General features: G+C 39.4%; 1 protein-coding gene and 1 long non-coding RNA gene across 5 annotated transcripts in view; one reads left to right on the top strand and one right to left on the bottom strand.

The window, feature by feature from the left end:
* CENPF (centromere protein F) overlaps positions 1 to 19,650 on the bottom strand; it is a 100,679-nt gene that overhangs the window by 59,192 nt on the left and 21,837 nt on the right. For 2 of the 4 annotated variants that reach the window (XM_019428304.2, XM_019428322.2), the window contains exon 1: positions 2,221 to 2,341. The exons of 1 other annotated variant lie outside the window; for it this stretch is intronic. The gene's annotated coding sequence lies outside the window, so the exon portion shown is untranslated. Of the gene's footprint in view, positions 1 to 1,933; positions 2,120 to 2,220; positions 2,342 to 19,650 lie in introns of those variants that run through there. One more of the 4 variants, XM_019428313.2, reaches the window with a different exon arrangement.
* Positions 2,503 to 18,497, top strand: LOC109254450 (uncharacterized). Its single transcript, XR_002074810.2, has 3 exons — positions 2,503 to 2,684; positions 17,860 to 17,924; positions 18,082 to 18,497. It is a non-coding gene; the product is annotated as an uncharacterized LOC109254450 (long non-coding RNA).

Genomic DNA, 19,650 nt, shown 5'->3' with positions numbered 1-19,650 from the left:
TTTTTCCTATTTCTCAAATTTCATTTCTGACCTACCTTCTTTCTGCCACTCCATTTGTTTTTATTACACAAAACATGAGTATTTTGCTATGAGGTCTCAGGTGAAATAGATCCTATAAACAAATAAAAGTTTATTTGATAAACTTCCTCTGGGAAGCCTTCCCTGGGGAGATCCATAACCTGGTCATCTCTCCTGGTCATAGTCTCTCATGACACAGCTACCCTGTCTCTCCTTCTAAGCAGTTATGTGTTGAGCTAATGCATGAATGAACAAAGAGCGAGTGTCGTATTAGTGCTAGAGTCATTGCACAATGCAGTAAAGACATGCTCCAGAGAGACCTTGATGAGGAAACCAGTATATAGACTCAGTGATTCAAATCCCAGCTCAGCTGTGTGTGACCTTGGGCATGTTATTTAACTGCTCTGTGCCTTGGTTTCTTCATTGGTAAAATATGGATAATAATGGTGGTGACTTCCCAAAGGCTTACAACAGTACTATATTTCCTGATGAGTGTTCTACACCTGTTAGCTATTATATTTATTGTCAAAAACACTTCATTTGTATATTTCAGCCTGTGGTACCAAGAGAGAAGTGGCCTACCTCCTTCTCGGCCACATCTTAGGATATTTAAATCATCTGGAAGAAAAGTATGGTAATTGTTCTTTATTCGTTTGCCTCTAGAACTTAAAATGAAAGAAAAGCATTCATTTTCCAGTTATTTGGGCAACAAGGTGAGAATCTCTTTTACTAAATGAAATCCACAAACATTGTAGTGTCTTGCTTCAATTGACTTCACCCATGAAACTTTTTATCAGAACAACTAATAAACAGTTGGTAAAAGAACTAGGAATGATTAAAAAAAAAAAAAGACATTCAAAAAAATTAAAAAACAGAAGCAAAGTTCTTGGAAAGCTGTGTTTTCTCCGCCAGCTTTTTTTTTTTTTCTTTTTGCAGATCTCAATTCTTTGAACGCAGCATCTTAAACTCCACTCCTATTTGCCCAAAAACTGCTGAAAGAAAGCTCATGCCTCTCCACCAACAAAGGACAATTTTACACTGCCACAATAGGCTTCTCCTTCAGTTCAATCTAGCTTGCTCATTCAGGGATGGGAGTACAATACCCCAGAGGCACACAATGATAACTGTCCTAAACAGTTATGCTAGCCACTGAACTCATTACATCAGATGCCATCACCAAAAAAATATTAAAAGGAGCAATTTAGAAAGATGATAGAGATGAGGAAAATAAACAGAAGGAAAACTGGCAAGTTGAATGCTTTTGCATTTCCAAATCTAAGATACTGCTATAAAGAAGTGGTTAAAACAATCATCAGACCCAAGCTACTTTTGATTACAGCATACTTTGACAGATGAGGGCATCAATCACCAACAATCATTACCCAAGCACTGGGCAAATGACAAAAAATTGTAAATCTCCAGATTAAGATGTAAGAAGCAACAGGTGTAAAGGAGGGTGGGTAGTTGAAGAAAAGCCCTAGATGTCAAGGTTCCTGTTAGGAGGATTTTGCAGAAAATGCTCTATCTTAAATGTGTGGAAGGCACTCTTTATGCCCGAATCAAAACACGCACTGTAGGCCCATTTTCACGCTTTCCCTTTATCAGAATCTCCCAACTCCAACAAGAAAGCGGAGTCCCCGCCTACAGAGCAACGGCTAGGCCTAAGAGTTAAAAATCAGCCTGGTCCTCTAGACCAGGCTCAAGGATAGGACTCAGGTCGTTTATTTCTGGGTCCTCATAACATAACAGAGCCAGGCACCCAAGCGTGCCCAAATAAAAGTGGAAGGCAGGAGAAATGCTCTCGCAAGAGGCAGCAGGCACACCAACCCACCGGGCAGATGAAAACCCAAGAAGCCACTGGCTGGGGACGTAGACGGCTGCGAGGAAAATACCTGCTGGTCCCCAATTCATTTACCTTATAATTCATTTATCACGAGGAAACCGATCCCCCAGAGTGCGAGCTCGTGAGCGAGCTGGGTCTGCGGACAGTGGTGCGAGCACAGCTTTCCCAGGAGCAGAGCGGCCCTAAAAACCTCACCCCGGCCAGGCTGATCCTCCGGTCCCGTCAGGTGGGAGGGGGTGGACCGCTACATCCCCTGGGCCACGGAGCGCGGATGCCTGTGGGATCGCGGGTCCTCGGACAGAAAGTCAACCGCTCCCCCAGGCCTGCAGCCGAAGCCACGACCCATGCAGGACACTCACCTTGCTGGCGGGGAGAGAAAGACGATCCGTGGGAGAGTCGGGTTCCGGCGCAGCCTCCGCGGGTTTCAGCCCAGGTTCCAATTCAAACTGCCCGCGGTCGCCACCCGTTTTCGATTCGCCCCCTTCCGGGACCGACGGAACTTACTTCCACGCCTATTGGTTCCCGTAAGTAGCTACAAACCAATCGGCTTCCGCGCACTCGGACGGTCGCTCTGATTGGTTCTTTCGGACGGATTTAAAAATCAAGCCCTCACCACCCAACCTGCCGGCACCAGAGTTACAGTGTTTTTTTGTTGTTGTGGGGAGGCGGAGCCCACGTGCTCTTGCAGAGTCTGAAGGCCTTTTGGAACCGCTATTTCCGCAGGAGAGTAGGAACCGGCCCGGCTGATTAGGAGGGTGTGGTCTATCACCTACAGCCGGCGGAATTGTGCGGGCTGGCGAACATTCTTAATGCTGCGCACTAGGTATCTACTTATTTTTAAATATGTAATTTAGGACATAGATATGAGGTACTATGCTTGCCATGCATTCTTCGTCCAGTGTCATTCTTAACAATTCTTTGAGGAAAGTGTTTCCATTTTTTTTAAAAGGTAATTGAGGCACATAGAAGCTCCCTAATTTGGAATTGAATCTAGAGTATACAGGATGTCACTCTTAACTGCTGTTGTCCCGTTGATCGTATTCTAAAGAGGTGATTCTGAACGCTTATTAGCTGGATTCAGGGGAGGACATTGCAGCCAGAAGAATCTCCAAAAGTAGATGTTATCTCTCCTTTATATGAAGCCCACTAGTTTTGTGTATGTTTGTGTACTTGTTTTATTTCCCTAGTCAACAAAAAATAAGATTCTGAAGACAGGAGCAAAAGAATGAATTGTTAAATTAATGTATCTCTGATGCTGTTGCCCTCCTCGATACATTACAAACTTTCTGTAACCCTCTCTCTACCTTTCATTAGATGGTTACTGCATTTTAGATGGCCCTTTACTTTTCTGCTCATCTTTCAGTACCCAATTCAAATGCCACTTCCTTCATAAAAACTCCCTATTTTCACCCAGCTCTTAGAAATAACTATTTCCATGGGCCCTTGGGTGGCCCAGTTGGTTAAGCATCCCACTCTTGATTTCAGCTCAAATCATGATCTCATGGTTTTTGAATTCCAGTCTCATGTGGGGCAGTGCAGAGCCTGCTTGGAATTTTCTCTGTCCCTTTTTCTCTGCCTCTGCCCCACTCGAATTCTCTCTCTAGCGCTCTCTCGCTTTCTCAAAAATAAACCAACATTTAAAAAAATAACGATTTTCTATGTCTTTCTTAGAAATTGGTGTATACATTATATTCATGTCTGTCTCCCCTATCAGTCTCGAAAATTCCTGTGGAGTAAAATCTGTTTTAATTCATTTTTGTATCTCTTAACTTCCCAGTAACTTTGCACATAAAAATTAAGACCATTTTGGGATGTAAAACCACCATCTGGACAAAGACCTTGTTCTCCACTATCCTTGAATCCCCACACAAAGGGAGGGAGCCTGTAGGTGAGGAGAACTTTTACTAGACACTGCTATGATCAGTCTAGCATCTGGTTGTTCTGGGATTTGAACCCAATTCTGATTCCAGCACCAATCACAATTCCATTGCTTCCCTGGGTAATTATTCAACTATTAGCTACCTAAGGAACCAGAAAGACATGTAATAGAGGATTTTCAAGGATGACATTTACTATTTATTTATTCATTACTTGGTAGATAACTATTGGGTGGTCACTGTATAGCCAAACCTTGTACTACATTCATCTATAATAATCAGTAAAGAGATACATTGACTTCTTGAACAGAGGAACCATGTGATGGAGACTATTCTGTGATTTCAATTATGGTTTCCTTCCCCTGCTATTTTTCCCCATTTTTTAAGGGGGTGAATCCCATCCAACCAAACGTAGATGTCTTATGAGAGTTATTTTCAACTCCCTCACTTTTCTTTGTTTTCTATTTAGTTTTATTTTTTATTTTTAAAAATTTACATCACAATTAGTTAGCATATAGTGCAACAACGATTTCAGGAGTAGATTCCTTAGTGCCCCTTACCCATTTAGCCCATCCCCCCTCCCACAATGCCTCCAGTTACCCTCAGTTTGTTCTCCATATTTATGAGTCTCTTCTGTTTTGTCCCCCTCCCTGTTTTTATATTATTTTTGTTTCCCTTCCCTTATGTTCATCTGTTTTGTCTCTTAAAGTCCTCATATGAGTGAAGTCATATAATTTTTGTCTTTCTCTGACTGACTAATTTCACTTAGCATAATGCACCCCCAGGTTTATAGCAGCACTATCAACAATAGCCAAAGTATGGAAAGAGCCCAAATGTCCACTGATGGATAAATGGATAAAGAAAATGTACACACACACACACACACACACACACACACACACACACACACACTGGAGTATTACTTAGCAATCAAAAAGAATGAAATCTTGCCATTTGCAACTATGTGGATGGATCTGGAGGGTATTATGCTAAGTGAAATTAGTCCCTCACTTCTCTTTTTAAAGCTGCTCCCTCACTGAGCCAGTCTTCTCTCTGGACTAATTTATTCGTCCACCATCTCTACTTTCTGCCAATCAATCAGTGCTCTTGAGTCTATCTTTTCCTCTCCAGCTTAGATTGCAGGGTCCATCACTTAAACTACTCCTTTTACTAGTATCCACTCTCTTACCCCTTGTTCTCTTTGTCTCCCCAAACTTATATGCATGCACCTGTCCAGACCCTTCCTAAGAGTCCTATTGCTACACAATGGGGCTGGAGAAAAATCCTAGGATTGTGCAGATAGGAACCACTTCAAATGTATGACCTCTAACCGGGACAACCCTTTGTCCCAAGTCCAGAATTTCTCTAATCTCCTCCAACTACCATCTCCACTCTGGCTCTCAGAAGGTGACCTTATCTCCCAGTTCACAGAAAATGAAAGACGTCTGACAGGAACACCTTCAACTGCCTGTCACTGACATCTACAACCTTGACCAAATCAACAACCATTTTTCTCTCCGTTTTTCCTGCTACAACCACAGGAAGCATATTTCTGACTCAAAGGCTGAATGACCACTCTGTGTTTGGAGCCCCTTGCATTTCAGAAACTTGACTCTCAATAATGCCCTTGTAAACTGGAATCATCCACTGCTCCTACTTTCCTGAATCTTCCTCATAGCACTTAACACTGCTCAAATATTTCCCTTTAATAAATACTTTCTCAAGCTACATTCCCTCCAGCAAGCATCACATCTCTCTCATAACATTCCATTTCCTTTTCAGGTTCGATTAAATAAGTTGTCATCCTCCTTTTAATCAATTATTCCCCACCCCTCAAAAAACAACAACAACAACAACAACAACAACCATAAAAGTTCTTTCTCTAAATAAAAGCTCTCTGAATGCTGAAGACAATATAACCTATTATTTTAAGCAGCAATTTGTTTTTTATTATTTCATAATGATGTTTCAGCTATATGGAGACTTAAGACATTTTAGTTTTACAGGTATGTATCTGATCTTGAGATTGCCTCCCTCACTACAATATAAGTTCTATGAGGCAGGAACGATATCGGTGGTGATGCTGGTGCTGGTGGTTGTTATTTTGGTTTGGTTTGGTTGTTATTTTTTATTTTTGAGAGAGAGAGAGAGAGAGAGAGAGAGAGAGAGAGAGCAGGGATGGGGCAGAGAGAGAGGGAGAAAGAGAATCTTCCACAGGCTCCACACTGGGTGGAGCCTCAATCTCACAACCTCAAGATCATGACCTGAGCCAAAATCAAGAGTTGGACGCTTAACCAACTGAGTCACGCAGGCGCCCCTATTCTTTCACCTTCTTATTTGCGACAATTCTGTGTCTACATGCTTTAGATGCTTCTCTTGGAGGCAGCACATGATTTTATTTTGTTTTTATCTGTTTTGAAAATCTATATCTTATATTTAAATTTTTATTGCGATGTAGTTCACATAAAATACACTCATTTTAGGTGTGTCGTGCAACGGATTTTGAGGAATACATGCACCTTTGTAAGCAACATCAAAATCAACATTTAAATAATCCTTCACACCAGAAGGTTTCCTTGTGCCCCTTTCCAGGTATCTACCCCCCAAAAGTCCAAGATACACTCCAACCACTGATCTGTTTTCCATCACTATACATTAAATTTGTGGGGTTTTTTTAGAGCTTCATATAACTGGAATTACATTATGTAATTCCATTACTCTTTTGTGTCTGGCTTTTTTGGCTCAGCATAATATTTTTGAGACTCCTCCTCATTTATTTTTTTGAACTTCTTAATAATATTTCCTTGCATGGATATGCAATCAGGTTATCCTATTGATTGACATTTGTGTTGTTCCCTATTTGGAATTATGAATAAAGCTTCTATATTTTTGCATACGAGCTTTGTGAATGAATGTGGGTTTTCATTTCTCTTGTGAAATACATGTGAGTGAAATTACTGCATCAAATAGTAAGTGAATGCTTAACTTTTTAAGAAATGCCCAAAATCTTTCCCAAAGTGCTTGTATGTTTTACAGTGTATGAGGGTTCGATCTGATGCACATCCTCACCAGTACCTGGTACTGGTAGTCATTAATTTATGCCATTCTGCTCAGTGTGTATGTTAGCTCACAGTGGATTTAATTTGCATTTCTCTGATGACTAATATGTTGACCATCTTTTGATGTACCTATTAGCTAGCTGTATGTCTTCTTTTGTGAAGTATCTCTTAAAATATTTTGCCTATATTTTTATTGAGTTGCTGGTCTTCTCCCTATGATGTATCATATATTCTGAACACAAAGCCTTTGTCAGATACACGGTTTGCAAACATTTGCTCCAAATGTGTTTGATGTCTTTCAAAAAGCAGAAATTTGATTTTGATAGAGTCAATTCAATCTTCTCTTTCATGGGTCATGATTTTTTGAGTTGGATCTGAGAAATTTACACATATCTCAAATTTTCAAAGACTGTCCTATATTTTCTTCTGGAAATTTTATAATTTGAGTTTTTACATGTAAGTCTCTGATCCATTTTGAGTTTTATTTTTTGTATGGCATGATATAAAGGTCAAAGTTTACATTTTTCCATATAGTGATCCGGTTGTTCTAATACCATATCCTTTTTCTATTATTACCTTAGTGCCTTTATTGAAAATTAAATGAACACATAAACAGGGACATTATTTCTGCCTCCTTATACTGTTCTACTGACCTGTATTGTCTATCTTTACAACTGTATCATACTGTTTTGATTACTGTAGATTTATAATTAAGTCGTTAAATTAAGTACTATAAGCTCTCTAACTATGATCTTTTTAAATTGTTTTAGGACCTTTTTAAATTGTCTAGGACCTTTATTTTCCATAAACATTTTAGAATAAGAATCCTAACTTTTCCAAAAGCCTCCTGGAATTTTGATTGGGATTGCATTGAATCTGTAGATCAATTTGAAGGATCTAAGAATATTGTATCTTCTGGTTCATTAACACGGTATATGTCTTCAATTATTTCTGTCTTCTAAATAATACTTCTCTTAGCAGTGTTTTATAATTTTCAGGGTACATACATATATTGTTATATTCATCCACAAGTATTTCCTTTTCTGCATGCTATTGTAAGCAGACTTTAAAAATTTTTAGTTTTTCGTATTTTGTTGCTTGTATAAAGAAATCAATTTGTTTTTGTAAAATGACTTTGTATCTTGCAAACTTGCTAACCTGTCTTATATTAATCAGCTAAGACACAAACATTCAGTCCATAACAGGGCCCAACCTGATGACCTCATTTTAACTCTGTAAAGACCCTGTATCCAAGTAAAGTCACATTCTGATGTACTAGGAATTAGGATTTCAACATGTAAATTGGGGGGGTGGGGTGCAATTCAACTCATAACATCTCTTAATAGTTCTAGTAGCTGTTTTGTAGATTACTATATTCTACAGGTTATCTGCAACTCAACATGGTTTTACTTCCTTGTTTCCAATCTATGTTTTCTATTTATTTTTCTTCCCTTCCTTATTTCATTGGTTAGGACCTCAAGTATAATGTTGAATAGTATAATGAGAGTGGACATCTTTTTTGTCTTTCTGATCTTAGGGAAAAACATTCAGTCTTTCATCATGAAGTATGATGATAGCTATAAATTTTTATAGATGCCCTTTATCAGCTTAAGGAAGTTTCTTTCTGCTTCAGTTTGTTGACCATTTTTATCATGGTGTTAGGTTATTAGATTTTATCAAACTCTTTTGCTGAACTTATTGAGAAGATCACATGGTAGTTCTCCTTTATTCGGGTATCATGGGGATTGCACTGCTTGATCTTCAACTGTTAACAACCTTGAATTACTGTTATGTATGCCGCTTGGTGTGGTATATTATCCTTTTTTTATATGTTGATGAATTCGACTTGCTAATATTTCTTGGAGATTTCTGCAACTATGTATAGGAGAGATATTGGGTCATAGTTTTCCATCTTGTTGTATCATTAAGTATGGTTAAAACTGGCCTGGTTTTGGTGTCAGGTTAAATCTGGCCTCATAAAATTAGTTGAGAAGCATTTCGTCCTTATGTCTTTCAGGAAGAGTTTACATAGAACTCGTATCATTTATTCTTTAATGCTTAGGCCTGGAGTTTTCTCTATGCAGGTTTTTTATTAGGAATTAAAATTTTTAATTGAAAAGAGGTCATTAAAGTGGTCTATTTTTACTTTATTCAGTTTCAGTAGTTTGTGTCTTTCAAGGAATGTTTCTATTTCATCTGCGTTGCCAAAATTATTGGAACAGTTTTTCAAAATCTTCTATTACTATCCTTTTAGTGGCCTTATCAGATGAATTATCTTTTCCCTTTCATTTCTTTTTTTTTTAATGTTAGTTATTTTGAAAGAGAGACAGAGCATGAGTGGGGGAGGAGCAGAGAGAGAGGGAGACACAGAATCTGAAGCAGGCTCCAGGCTCTGAGCCTTCAGCACAGAGCCCGACACGGGGCTCGAACCCATGAACCATGAGATCATGACCCGAGCTGAAGTCAGATGCTTAGCGGACTGAGCCACCCAGGCACTCCTCCCTTTCATTTCTGATGCTAATAATGTGTGTTCTTTCCTCCACCCTGTCTCTCATCAATCCAGCTTGAATTTTATTAACATTGTTGATCTTTTCAAAGAACAAGCTTTTGATTTTATTGATTTTTTTCTCTAATATTTTTCCATTTTCAATTTCATTGATTTCTACTCTTATCTTTATACTTAGTTTAAGTTTAATTTTTTTATTAGCTCCTTAAAGTGGAAGTTTAGATAACTGATTTTAGATCTTTATTCTATTGCTAACATAAGCGTTTCAAGTTTATATTAACTTTACCTGGTGACAGCAATTTTATTTGTTGACTTTTCATTTTCATTCAGCTCAAGTATTTTTTTTTAACCTTTATTTATTTTTGAGAGACAGAGAGACACAGAGCATGAGCGAGGGAAGGGCACAGAAAGAAAGGGAGACACAGGATCTGAAGCAGGCTCCAGGCTCTAAGCTGTCAGCACAGAACCCAACGTGGGGCTCGAACTCATGAACCATGAGATCATGCATGACCTGAGCCGAAGTCGGATGGTTAATCAACTGAGCCACCCAGGTGCCCCTAGAAACATACTGTTTATTAAATATTTGCAGATTTTCTAGATATCTTTCCAGCATAGATACAGAAACAACCAGCTTCTGGGTGGCAAGTCAGTTTTGCACTAGATCTCCCCCACTTCTGCAGGAATCAATACCTACTCCAGAGGTGGGTTTATCTTTTCTTTTTACAGAGCCTCTACCAGCCATGGAATCTTACATAAAATTGCCTTCAACCAGGGGACCTACTGAGAAATGTGTATGTGACCATAGGATTGCTCGTACTACCATATCCTGCCTATTTCCTGGAAGTAGCTGGTCTGCTGCTGTTATGGGTTGAATAGTGCCCCCATAATTTCACATGTGAAAGTCCTAATCCCTAGCACCTCAGCATGTGGCCTCGATTGAAAAGAGGGTTATTTCAAATGTAATCAGTTAACATGAGGTTGTTAGGGTGAGTCCTAATCCAGTAGGACAATGTCCTTATAAACAGGAGATATTTGGACACAGATACAGAGACATGGGGAGAATGCCAAGAAAAGGATGGAGTTGCTACAAGCCGAGGGACACCAAGGAGTGCTGGCCAACTACTGGAAGCCAGGAGAAGGGCATAGAGCAGATTCTCCCTCACAGCCCTCAGAAGGAACCACTCATGCCAACACTGTCATCTCAGATTCTAGCTCCAGAGCTGCGAGACAATAAATGTCTGTTGTTTGAAGCCACTTGGTTTTTGGTACTATGAAACTAATCGAGATACCACATTGGAGCGGCCTATTAAGGTGCTAGTTTAGGCATAGCATCCTGTAGAGTTAGGGAAACATCCTCCATAATGCACTATCTGTATTGAGCCGATAAAGCAAGTTGTGTCTTCAACAGCTAGAATACCCAGGTCCAGATTCCAAGGAAAGGAACACAAATTAGCCCTTCTCACTATCATTCCCAATAACCCATGTGTGCCTCCGCTTCTACTTCGGGCTCTACTGGGTAAAGTGGGAAGTGGGGTTCACTACTCCTGTGACACAAAAGGGTCCCACAAACCCTGAAGCTACAACTGATCTTTGTTTTGTTTGTTTGGTTGGCTGGTTGGTTTTTTGTTTTTGTTTATGTTATTAACACAATTGGACCAGCAGGCAAAGAAAGGACTTATAATACTGGTGAGGTTAGTCAACCCACATTACCATGAGAAACTAGGCTTGCTGTTACAAAAAAGGGGAAGGAAGAATATGTCTGAAACTCAGGGGAATCACTGGGAATACTCCTATGTGTCTTTATGTCTGGTAATAAGAGCGAACAAGTAATTGCAGCCACCACAGTCCAAGGAGGGCAAGGCAACCCAAGGCCTGACCACTCTGAGAGGAAGTTCTGGAATCCCCCCACCAGGCAAATAAATTAGATCAGCTGATGCTGGCCTAGGATGGAGAAACCTAGAATGGATGGTAGAGCAGAAAGTTGATGAATATCAGTCGTGGCCTTGGGACCAGCTATAATAGCAGGAACCACCATAGCCTGATCCACAAATTTTTCTGTACAAAGTGTTTAGAGATTGTGGCCAGCGCTTTGAAGATACAATGACAGAATTAACTTAATTTGGGGACAAGCGGGTCTGAGCAGGATAAGGTGTGGTCATAGAAAGTATTTCTGGGATATCCCCTTGGCCCACCTGTGATTTTAGCCACCACTCTAGTAGACATTTCTGTGTGGTCTCAGACTCTTTCCACCACAAGTGCAAGCCATGGGTTACTCCACTTCTCTGATCCAGGGATTTCTCTGGAGCTAAGGGAGCCTACTAACCTACCACACAAGCACAGCCTAGAAATATAGGGATAATTATAGTTTCCAGGGACAATCGTAATGAATGTGGTCAGGAGCCAGAGAATACATGGCTCAACATTCCACCTTTCACATGTGCAATTCTGAGAGATCACAGAAGAATCAAGCCCTTGGCACCTGCTGACGTTATTGGGAAATAACACCCTTCCCCTGACTCTTCCTCTTTCCATGTCTCACTCTCCCTGTCCCCCCACTTTGATTCCTGGAATTATCACCTCCCAAAACTACTTCCGTCTGAGTCTTTATCTGAGGAAAACCCAAAGTAAGTGGAAGGGGTCATATACATATGATTATTTTTGACAAATGAAAAATCCATCTTGGTTTCTCAGATGTTTCAAAAGCCTCTGTAAAGTAGATGGAATGTCAGCTACCTCATCTGTGAAATTAAAAGTGTAATCGTAATAGATTTGCCTGGTTCTGATTAGACCACGCATTTCTGGTAGATAAAGGTCATGCTTTCATGCTTGTTTTGTGCATATCTAGACTTCTTCTGACTACAGAACCATGAATTTAACACATTCTTTGGGACAAGAATTAATTTTCAAACTTAGTATTAGGGGATTTTTGATCCCTCTAGGAAAGAAAGGCTTGAGGATAATATTACACATTCGACATATTAGTATGATTTTAAAAGTTGATTACAAAAGATAAATATTCAAAATCTTGCTATATTTTAAATACATTGATTACAAACCATATGGACACTATTCAGTGATCTGAACTGAATTAAAGCACAGGAAACCAAATCCTAAACTTTCAAAAAGCATTTTCTGTTTCCACCACTAGGTGATTCCCTATACCTTAGAAAATCTTTAAAAATAACTACTGTCCCATAGATCCTGACTCTACATTTGCTTTTCTATCTCCCTCAGTCCATTCCCTCGATCTATCTAATGTTCTTGTTTACTCCCTTTTTAAGCTAACATTTGCTTCTTTAAAGTAGAGGAAAATAACTGAAAAATAATGGCCCATACTTATTAATAAAATAATATAGAATACACGTACATGATAAGAAATTCCAAACATTCAAAATAGATGTGAAAGATGAATTTAAGAAACTGGAATGAAGATTGGACATCCACTAGACTAAAATCCTCATTTTGTAGCTGAAGACAGTGAGATCAAGATAGTTCTAAAAATTCATAGAAGTTACTGGCAAAAAAAGTACGCAAATACAGAAAATCGTCTAAACAAATATAACCTCATCATGCTGGAATCAATTCCCTTATAGAAATTAGAAACACATTCTCAGGACTCTTGCAATAGAAATTATAATGAATGAAATGAAATAATTTACAGATTTAAAATTTTTCAGTAGTATTTCATTTTTTAAAAATGCTTACCTGGTACCTATTTCTTCCAAACTATTAAAATTCACGTTCACTGGGGTACCTGGGTGGCTCAGTTGGTTAAGCGTCTGACTTTGGCTCAGGTCATGATCTCCTGGTTTGTGGGTTCAAGCCCCACGTCAGGCTCTGTACTGACAGCTCAGAGCCCGGAGCTGCTTCAGATTCTGTGTCTCCTTCTCTCTTGGCCCCTCCCCCACTCCCACTTTGTCTCTCTCTCTTTCAAAAATAAGTAAACATAAAAAAAAATCAATGTTCAGTATATTTTTAATTCTTTGGTTGGAAACCTGATCCTCAAAAGAAAGAATGTGTCTGTTATCACAGGTCCAAGTTGCAAAAAAAAAAGAAAAAAAAAAGATACAGCCAAAAATAAATCTCACAGCTTACAAGTTTGCCAAAGGAGATGACAGTATTTATCATCATGTGACTGAATTTAAGTTCAATTTGTCTCTAGCTCACTTTCAATACCAGTTTTGATCCAGGTGTTAGGTAAACCATGGAGTAAAGTGCGTGATACTCCTGATCTCTGTAAACAGCAGGTTTGACACCTTGAAATAAGAGGTGGAGGAATTTTCCAAACCAGGAATAAATCTTTAGTGTCCCTAAGAATATCATGGAAAGACTTTCAAAAATGCAAATGTTGAGGCTATATCTAGTTCTGATTTCATAGGTTGAAGAGGGAGTACAGAAAGTCATTTTATGAAGCACTCCTGTGGTCAATAGACAAAGTGAATACACTTCCTGGCCTCTCCCTGATTTAACATGTGTCCCAGAGTTGTTGTTATGGTTGTTGCTTTTAACAAGATATTATTATTTCTTGTGGTATTAGAATAAGCCAGGACGGGTTTGGTAGATCACTTTGTACTTCCATATTCTACCATGCTCTTCTCTAGTAGTGTGTGAGGTACATGGGCAATAAACAGGGTTCAACAGGTAACAAGAGGTTAAATCTGAACTATCAATGATAACGCCTCTCACTTTTTTGAAAACTTTCTTGACACAGTTAACCGACTCCACCCCTTTATCAGGATGCTGGCTGATAAAGAGTGGTTGCATCCAGGTGGCATTGGACAATTTCTGGTCCCGGGATTGGGAGAAGTGTTTGTTGCTGCTGCCCCTGGTGGCCATCTGGTGTATGAATCAGTCGTGCCTTGGTCCCTGGTGGTGCCTGGGAGATGATGAAGTCGTTAGGCCAGTGGGTGGGATCACTGTGAAATGTGAGAAATGAGAAATTTGGTGAATGTGAAATGTATGTGGGAAGTGGGGGTTCAGCATGCCTGCCAAAGCACTTATACAAGTGGTATGAACAATCCTGCTAAAATGGTTTTGCCATTTACTAGACAATGGAAATCTACAAGTATTTATTTACTTTTATTTACTTTATTGTTTGGTAATGCTTTTTAAAGATTTTGCAATGAACCCTCTCAGCAGCCATGAACTCAAGAAACAAAACAAACGTGGGCTTAGCGAAAAAATTAAGTACAGAATTTTCATTTCTCAGTGACGTTGATGACGAATATATAATGTACCTAAAATGTTTACCAGTTTACTATCCACCAGGAGACCTGTAGTAAGAAAAACTGGAAAAAATAAAGATGCTGTAGAGGCTCCAGGATTTACTTCAAACCTTAGACATTATTTTAAGATTTTCTTGGACCTGTATGAAATAGGAAGCAACAACTGTTGATGTCTTTAGTTTCATTAATGGAAGAATTTAGCTGTGGACAGCTAAATGACCCCTTTTTTTATGTTTCAACAGATGCTTCAAATTACAAATTGATCAATTTCAGTAAGTGTTCAATTTTTTTCATGAAATTCATGGAATCAAAGTGAAAAAGTTCATCTGGCCATATTGTAAATACTACTGCGAATTCAATTAAAAAGTTGAACTTTGAAGATAAAATTATTTGTTTTGTGAGGACCATATGAATACAAATTCTGCATACATTCTATCTTTTGTCAATAAATTTCTTGCTAAATAAGATGTTTATGGAGCAGAAATGTTCCATGAAGCATTGAGAGAATGGTAGTTATTAAAAACAAAATTTGGAAACAACGAGATGTTGAACTTTATCCTATAAAAGCAAGGAAAGAATTGAATAAATTAAACAATGAGGGCTTAATCAATTTATAAAATTTAATTTTGAAATTCTACAACTGCACCTTGGAATATACAAACTTGTGGAATAATTTTTTAGTGGAGCTCCTTGATTTATTTCATAAATGTATATTCTGTCCTAGAATGGCATGGAATCCTAAAAGCTAACAATTTTGAAGCATCCACATTATACAAAATATTTTTAAGTATAAATAGAGACAACTTATGACAAGTTTTGCCTGACAAAAGTATTTGTTAAAGAAATCTACTCTGAAAAGAAGCAAACAGAAATCATGTGTGAAAATACATTGACTGAAATACTTACACATTTCAAAATAAAAAGGATAGAATTGAGAATTTCCTCTACTTAGGAGAATTTATTCTGAGCTTACTATGAGCCTTGCCACCTGAAGAGTAATTTTTCAGTTGAAAACACTGTGGACTACAGAGAGGAATCAACTGATAGGGAGTGTGACAAATTTATTTTAAAAATACATATATAGTAAGACCACAGTGAAAAAATACATTCTTCAGAAATATCTCAATAACAGATTATAATCAAATGATAAAGCAAGAAAATGGATAAAGTATATGAATATATACCAACAACAATTATTCCACTTAGACTATTTTTAATATTCAGATAATCAACATAAATGTTTCAAACCTTTTTATTTTAATATACATGAATATATAGGTTTTTAAGAAACAATTCTTTTTTTGAAAATGGGTTTTACTAAAACTGTTTTATAGATCCAACAACATAAAAAAACCAATTTGTTGATAAATAGATTTTTTTAAGTTTATTTATTTATTTTGAGAGAGCAAGAGAGCAAGAGCAGGGGAGAGGCAGAGAGAGAGGGAGAGAGAGAGTCCCAAGCAGGGAACTCGGGTGTGGGGTTCGAACTCACGAACTGTGAGATCATGACCCGAGCCAAAATCAAGAGTCGAATGCTTAACCGACCTAGCCACCCAGGTGCCACAGTAAATAAATATGCTAAAAGTTATACTTTTTAAATCATTTTAGTCCCCCTTTTATTCTTAAAAATATCTTAATTTGGGAGCTAAATTGTATAGTCACTCTATTTGAAGTCCATATTGGAGAAATAGTTACATCATTTGTGCCCTAAATTGGTGAGAATAGTTCTGGAGTATTTTTAAATGGATTTGGATGGAGGCTCTTTGGTTTTTATTTTAAGGTATAGGACACTGAAAAAAAAAATAACTGAGAATATAACATTTTAAAACTGTCTTACTTGACTCTCAGCAAAATATTACCCTACATACATTGAAGGTTGCATAAGTTCAGCTTGCTGAATTTCAAGGAAGCAGTTAGGAGGACCAATGTGACCAAATGCCCTGGAGGAAGGGGTCGCAGAGACATGGGACTTTCAGTGCTAACACGTGACAGTCTCCGACAAGCCTACCTTGTGGGGGGAGGGAGGGGTCTCCCTACAACTATTACATGAATTCGGCTCCTAGTGTATTTAGATGGGGCCTGGTTGACATGGAGAGAAGGGACATCATAAATACTGAGCCTCTGAGCCATGGTTTCAGAAAAGGTACGCTGTACCTCTGTATATCACAGAATAAATAGCCAGCAACTTCCGTGGCCCCCTTATATTCCAGTCCTCCCTTCTCCAACCAGAAAAACCCTAGACAAATATCTTATGATGATTCCCTTCCTTTCACTTTCTCCCCAGGGGAGCCCTGACTTCTCCACACTGCTAACCCTTCCTAATTCCTAACTGTCTCCTCACCTCACAACCCTAAAACCACTACTGTTTTGGAGAGTTAATGCAATATTTGAACAGCATCTGAGGCCTGCTGGACTTTACCAGAATCCAGTTCCCTAGGTATCCACCAAAGAAGCTGAGTCTTGAACCCTTACTGCCCACTTCGTTGCCAGGTGCATAGTAAATTTTCAATAAATAATAATATGTAGAATTTGTGAATGAGAGATCCGAGGGCCCCTATTCGAATAGTGCAAATTTATCAAACTGTACCCTCCCAGCTACCTGGTGAAAGAAAGACATCAGGAGAGGAGGGGAGAGAATAACCACTTTGTTTTTCCTCATCTAAAAGCTTACTGGAAGAGGCAGAGAGCAAATGAGCCACAAATAAATTGAGTAAAACTGTTCCTGTCTCCTTTGCCTCCTGGAAGTCGGAGGAGTAGCCACTGAGGGAACCTAACTTTTCCCTCTTGGCTAGTATCAGCTAGTCAGATACTTGAGAGAGAAAGCATATCTAAAATTACTCACATTGGGTCTCCTGGGTGGCTTAGTCGGTTAAGTGTCCTACTCTTGGTTTCACCTCAGGTCATGATCTCACAATTCGTGGGTTCAAGCCCTGCATAAGGCTCCGTGCCAACAACAAGGAGACTGCCTGGGACTCTCTCTTACTCCCTCTCTCTCCGCGCCTCCCCAACTCACTCCCTCAAAAATACATAAGCTTAATTTTTTTTAATGTTTATTTATTTTTGAGAGAGAGAGAGAGAGAGAGAGAGAGAGAGAGAGAGAGAGAGAGAGAGCTTGAGTAGAGAAGGGGCAGAGAGAGAGGGAGACACAAAATCCAAAGCAGGCTCCAGGCTGTGAGCTGTCAGCACAGAGCCCGATGATGTGGTGCTCGAACTCAAAAACCGCAAGATCATGAGCTGGGCTGAAGTTGGACACTTAACCAACTGAGCCACCCAGGCGCCCCTAAATAAACTTTAAAAAACATTAAAATTACCCTTATATTTTCCCTTCCAGGAGAATTCACTTCTGAGGTCTTCGAACCAGAAAACAAGAACACTTGACTGTTTAAAAAAACACAGGTAACCAGCACTTTTCAGGTTTGCATGGGGCTCTTTGATTCCCAGGAGGAAAGGTATTATTTCATGCAGAAGTCGAATTTGATAGACTACACATTCCGGGCGTATAAAGGTGATCTGCTGACCGCAGCAACTAAGGGGTGTGTTCCTCGTCCTCTAGGTGCCTGTGCCATGTGATAACCAGGAGATACAGCCCAGGGCGGGGGAGTACGTGTCCAACCAAAGCAGCCTCCAACCCGGCACCACCACTACTGGCCGAGAGGCACTGGGCAAACTAGTCTCTTCACCCATATCCACCTACTAGGGTGGTTACGAGAACGAAGTGAGATCATCCGTGTAAAGCTCTCAGCGACATGCCATGCAGTATTCAAAGGACGGCTGCTTCCCGTTCTGCCTTGGTTGTCACCTAATCATCTGCGATTTCTACCGGAACAATGAAGGTGATGTTTCCACCTCAAAGTAAGCTTATAAGGTATTTGAATCGGAGGGTTACCTGCGGTATGGCTCTTAAGCCAGGAAATACACATTAAAATTAAGTCAGAGGCTTTTATCCCCAAGGCCACAGGAGTGAAAACATTAAAAAACCCAGAACACCAAAATTCTTTGGTTGAATTTAACAGACACTGTATGCTTGTGGACGGCCACGCCAGATCAGGGCTCATTACTTCTCTTGGCCAGAAGTATAGGTGTCAGGGAAGGCCGCACAGCAGAAGATGCATTTGATGGGAATCTTGAGGACTAGGAACACCCAAGGTGGTCTTCCTACTGAGACCAGCTAATCTTAAGAATTGCTTTAATGGGCTTCTCAGTTGCTAATGATCACACAGTCCTAATCAGCGGTCAAGGAACACTTATTTAATCAACCCAAAGTCCCCGGGCAGCGTGCTCTAACAAGAAAGGTGAATTGCCTGTGTCGTTACCACTAAGTGGCATTCCTTTAACAAAACTGGCAGGCCTTCACTTTCCCAGTGTTCCCCTTGGTGCAAGAAACTGGGTGCTGGCTTAATAACCTTCGGCCATAAAGTACTGTAACATGTTAGCTCATGCTGGATGGCAACAGGTTTGTTTTTCATGATTATGTAATCTACATTCCTTTTCCAAGAAAGGATTTGGAAATGAGCTATTAAATTGGATTGCCAGCAAGCATACAGTCTAAATGCACATACATGTTAAACATGGCAAACTCAGATCCTTCTCAAACTGCCCCCTCACCCCATCCAAATCTGTGAACTATAAATCAAGGGTGACCCATGAGAAAGTTTGTCCAATAGCTAGCTGAGGTTTCCAAAAAGCATTAAAATGCCTACTAAGGATTTTTAGGGAGGGTATTTGATCTGCTCAGTCTTAAATAGAAACCTAATCATGCAGGCAATCTGGGTACTTGGTACACAAGTACCCATATTAAATTTTCCTTAAAGACTAATGTGGTGCTGAAATATCGTGTAAAGAGTGCATACTAGAGTAGGTTCAAAGACTTTAGGTGCTAGGTGGGTATTTATTGGCTAGAATGTTATTTAGAAGAGCATTCACAGTGTTCTTAACTTCCAGGACAAAGCTTAAAACCACAGCAAGTAACTGCTTGGGGTTTTGCATTCCACAGTCTTGGACTCACAGCAAGCTTCCTGTTCCCTCTTGGCTGGCAGACCTGAAGGGCAGACGATGAATGGTTTGATTCTTATAGTTAGAGAATCTGCTCTGGCTTTCAGCCCTTAAGATTCTGAGTGCCAGA

The sequence above is a fragment of the Panthera pardus genome, unplaced genomic scaffold (genome assembly GCF_024362965.1).
Source record: "Panthera pardus isolate Hobbes unplaced genomic scaffold, ASM2436296v1 HiC_scaffold_21, whole genome shotgun sequence".
NCBI classification, from domain to species: Eukaryota; Metazoa; Chordata; class Mammalia; order Carnivora; family Felidae; genus Panthera; species Panthera pardus.
The sequence above is the reverse complement of the archived record's forward strand: the minus strand, read 5'-3'. Positions and strand labels throughout refer to the sequence as shown.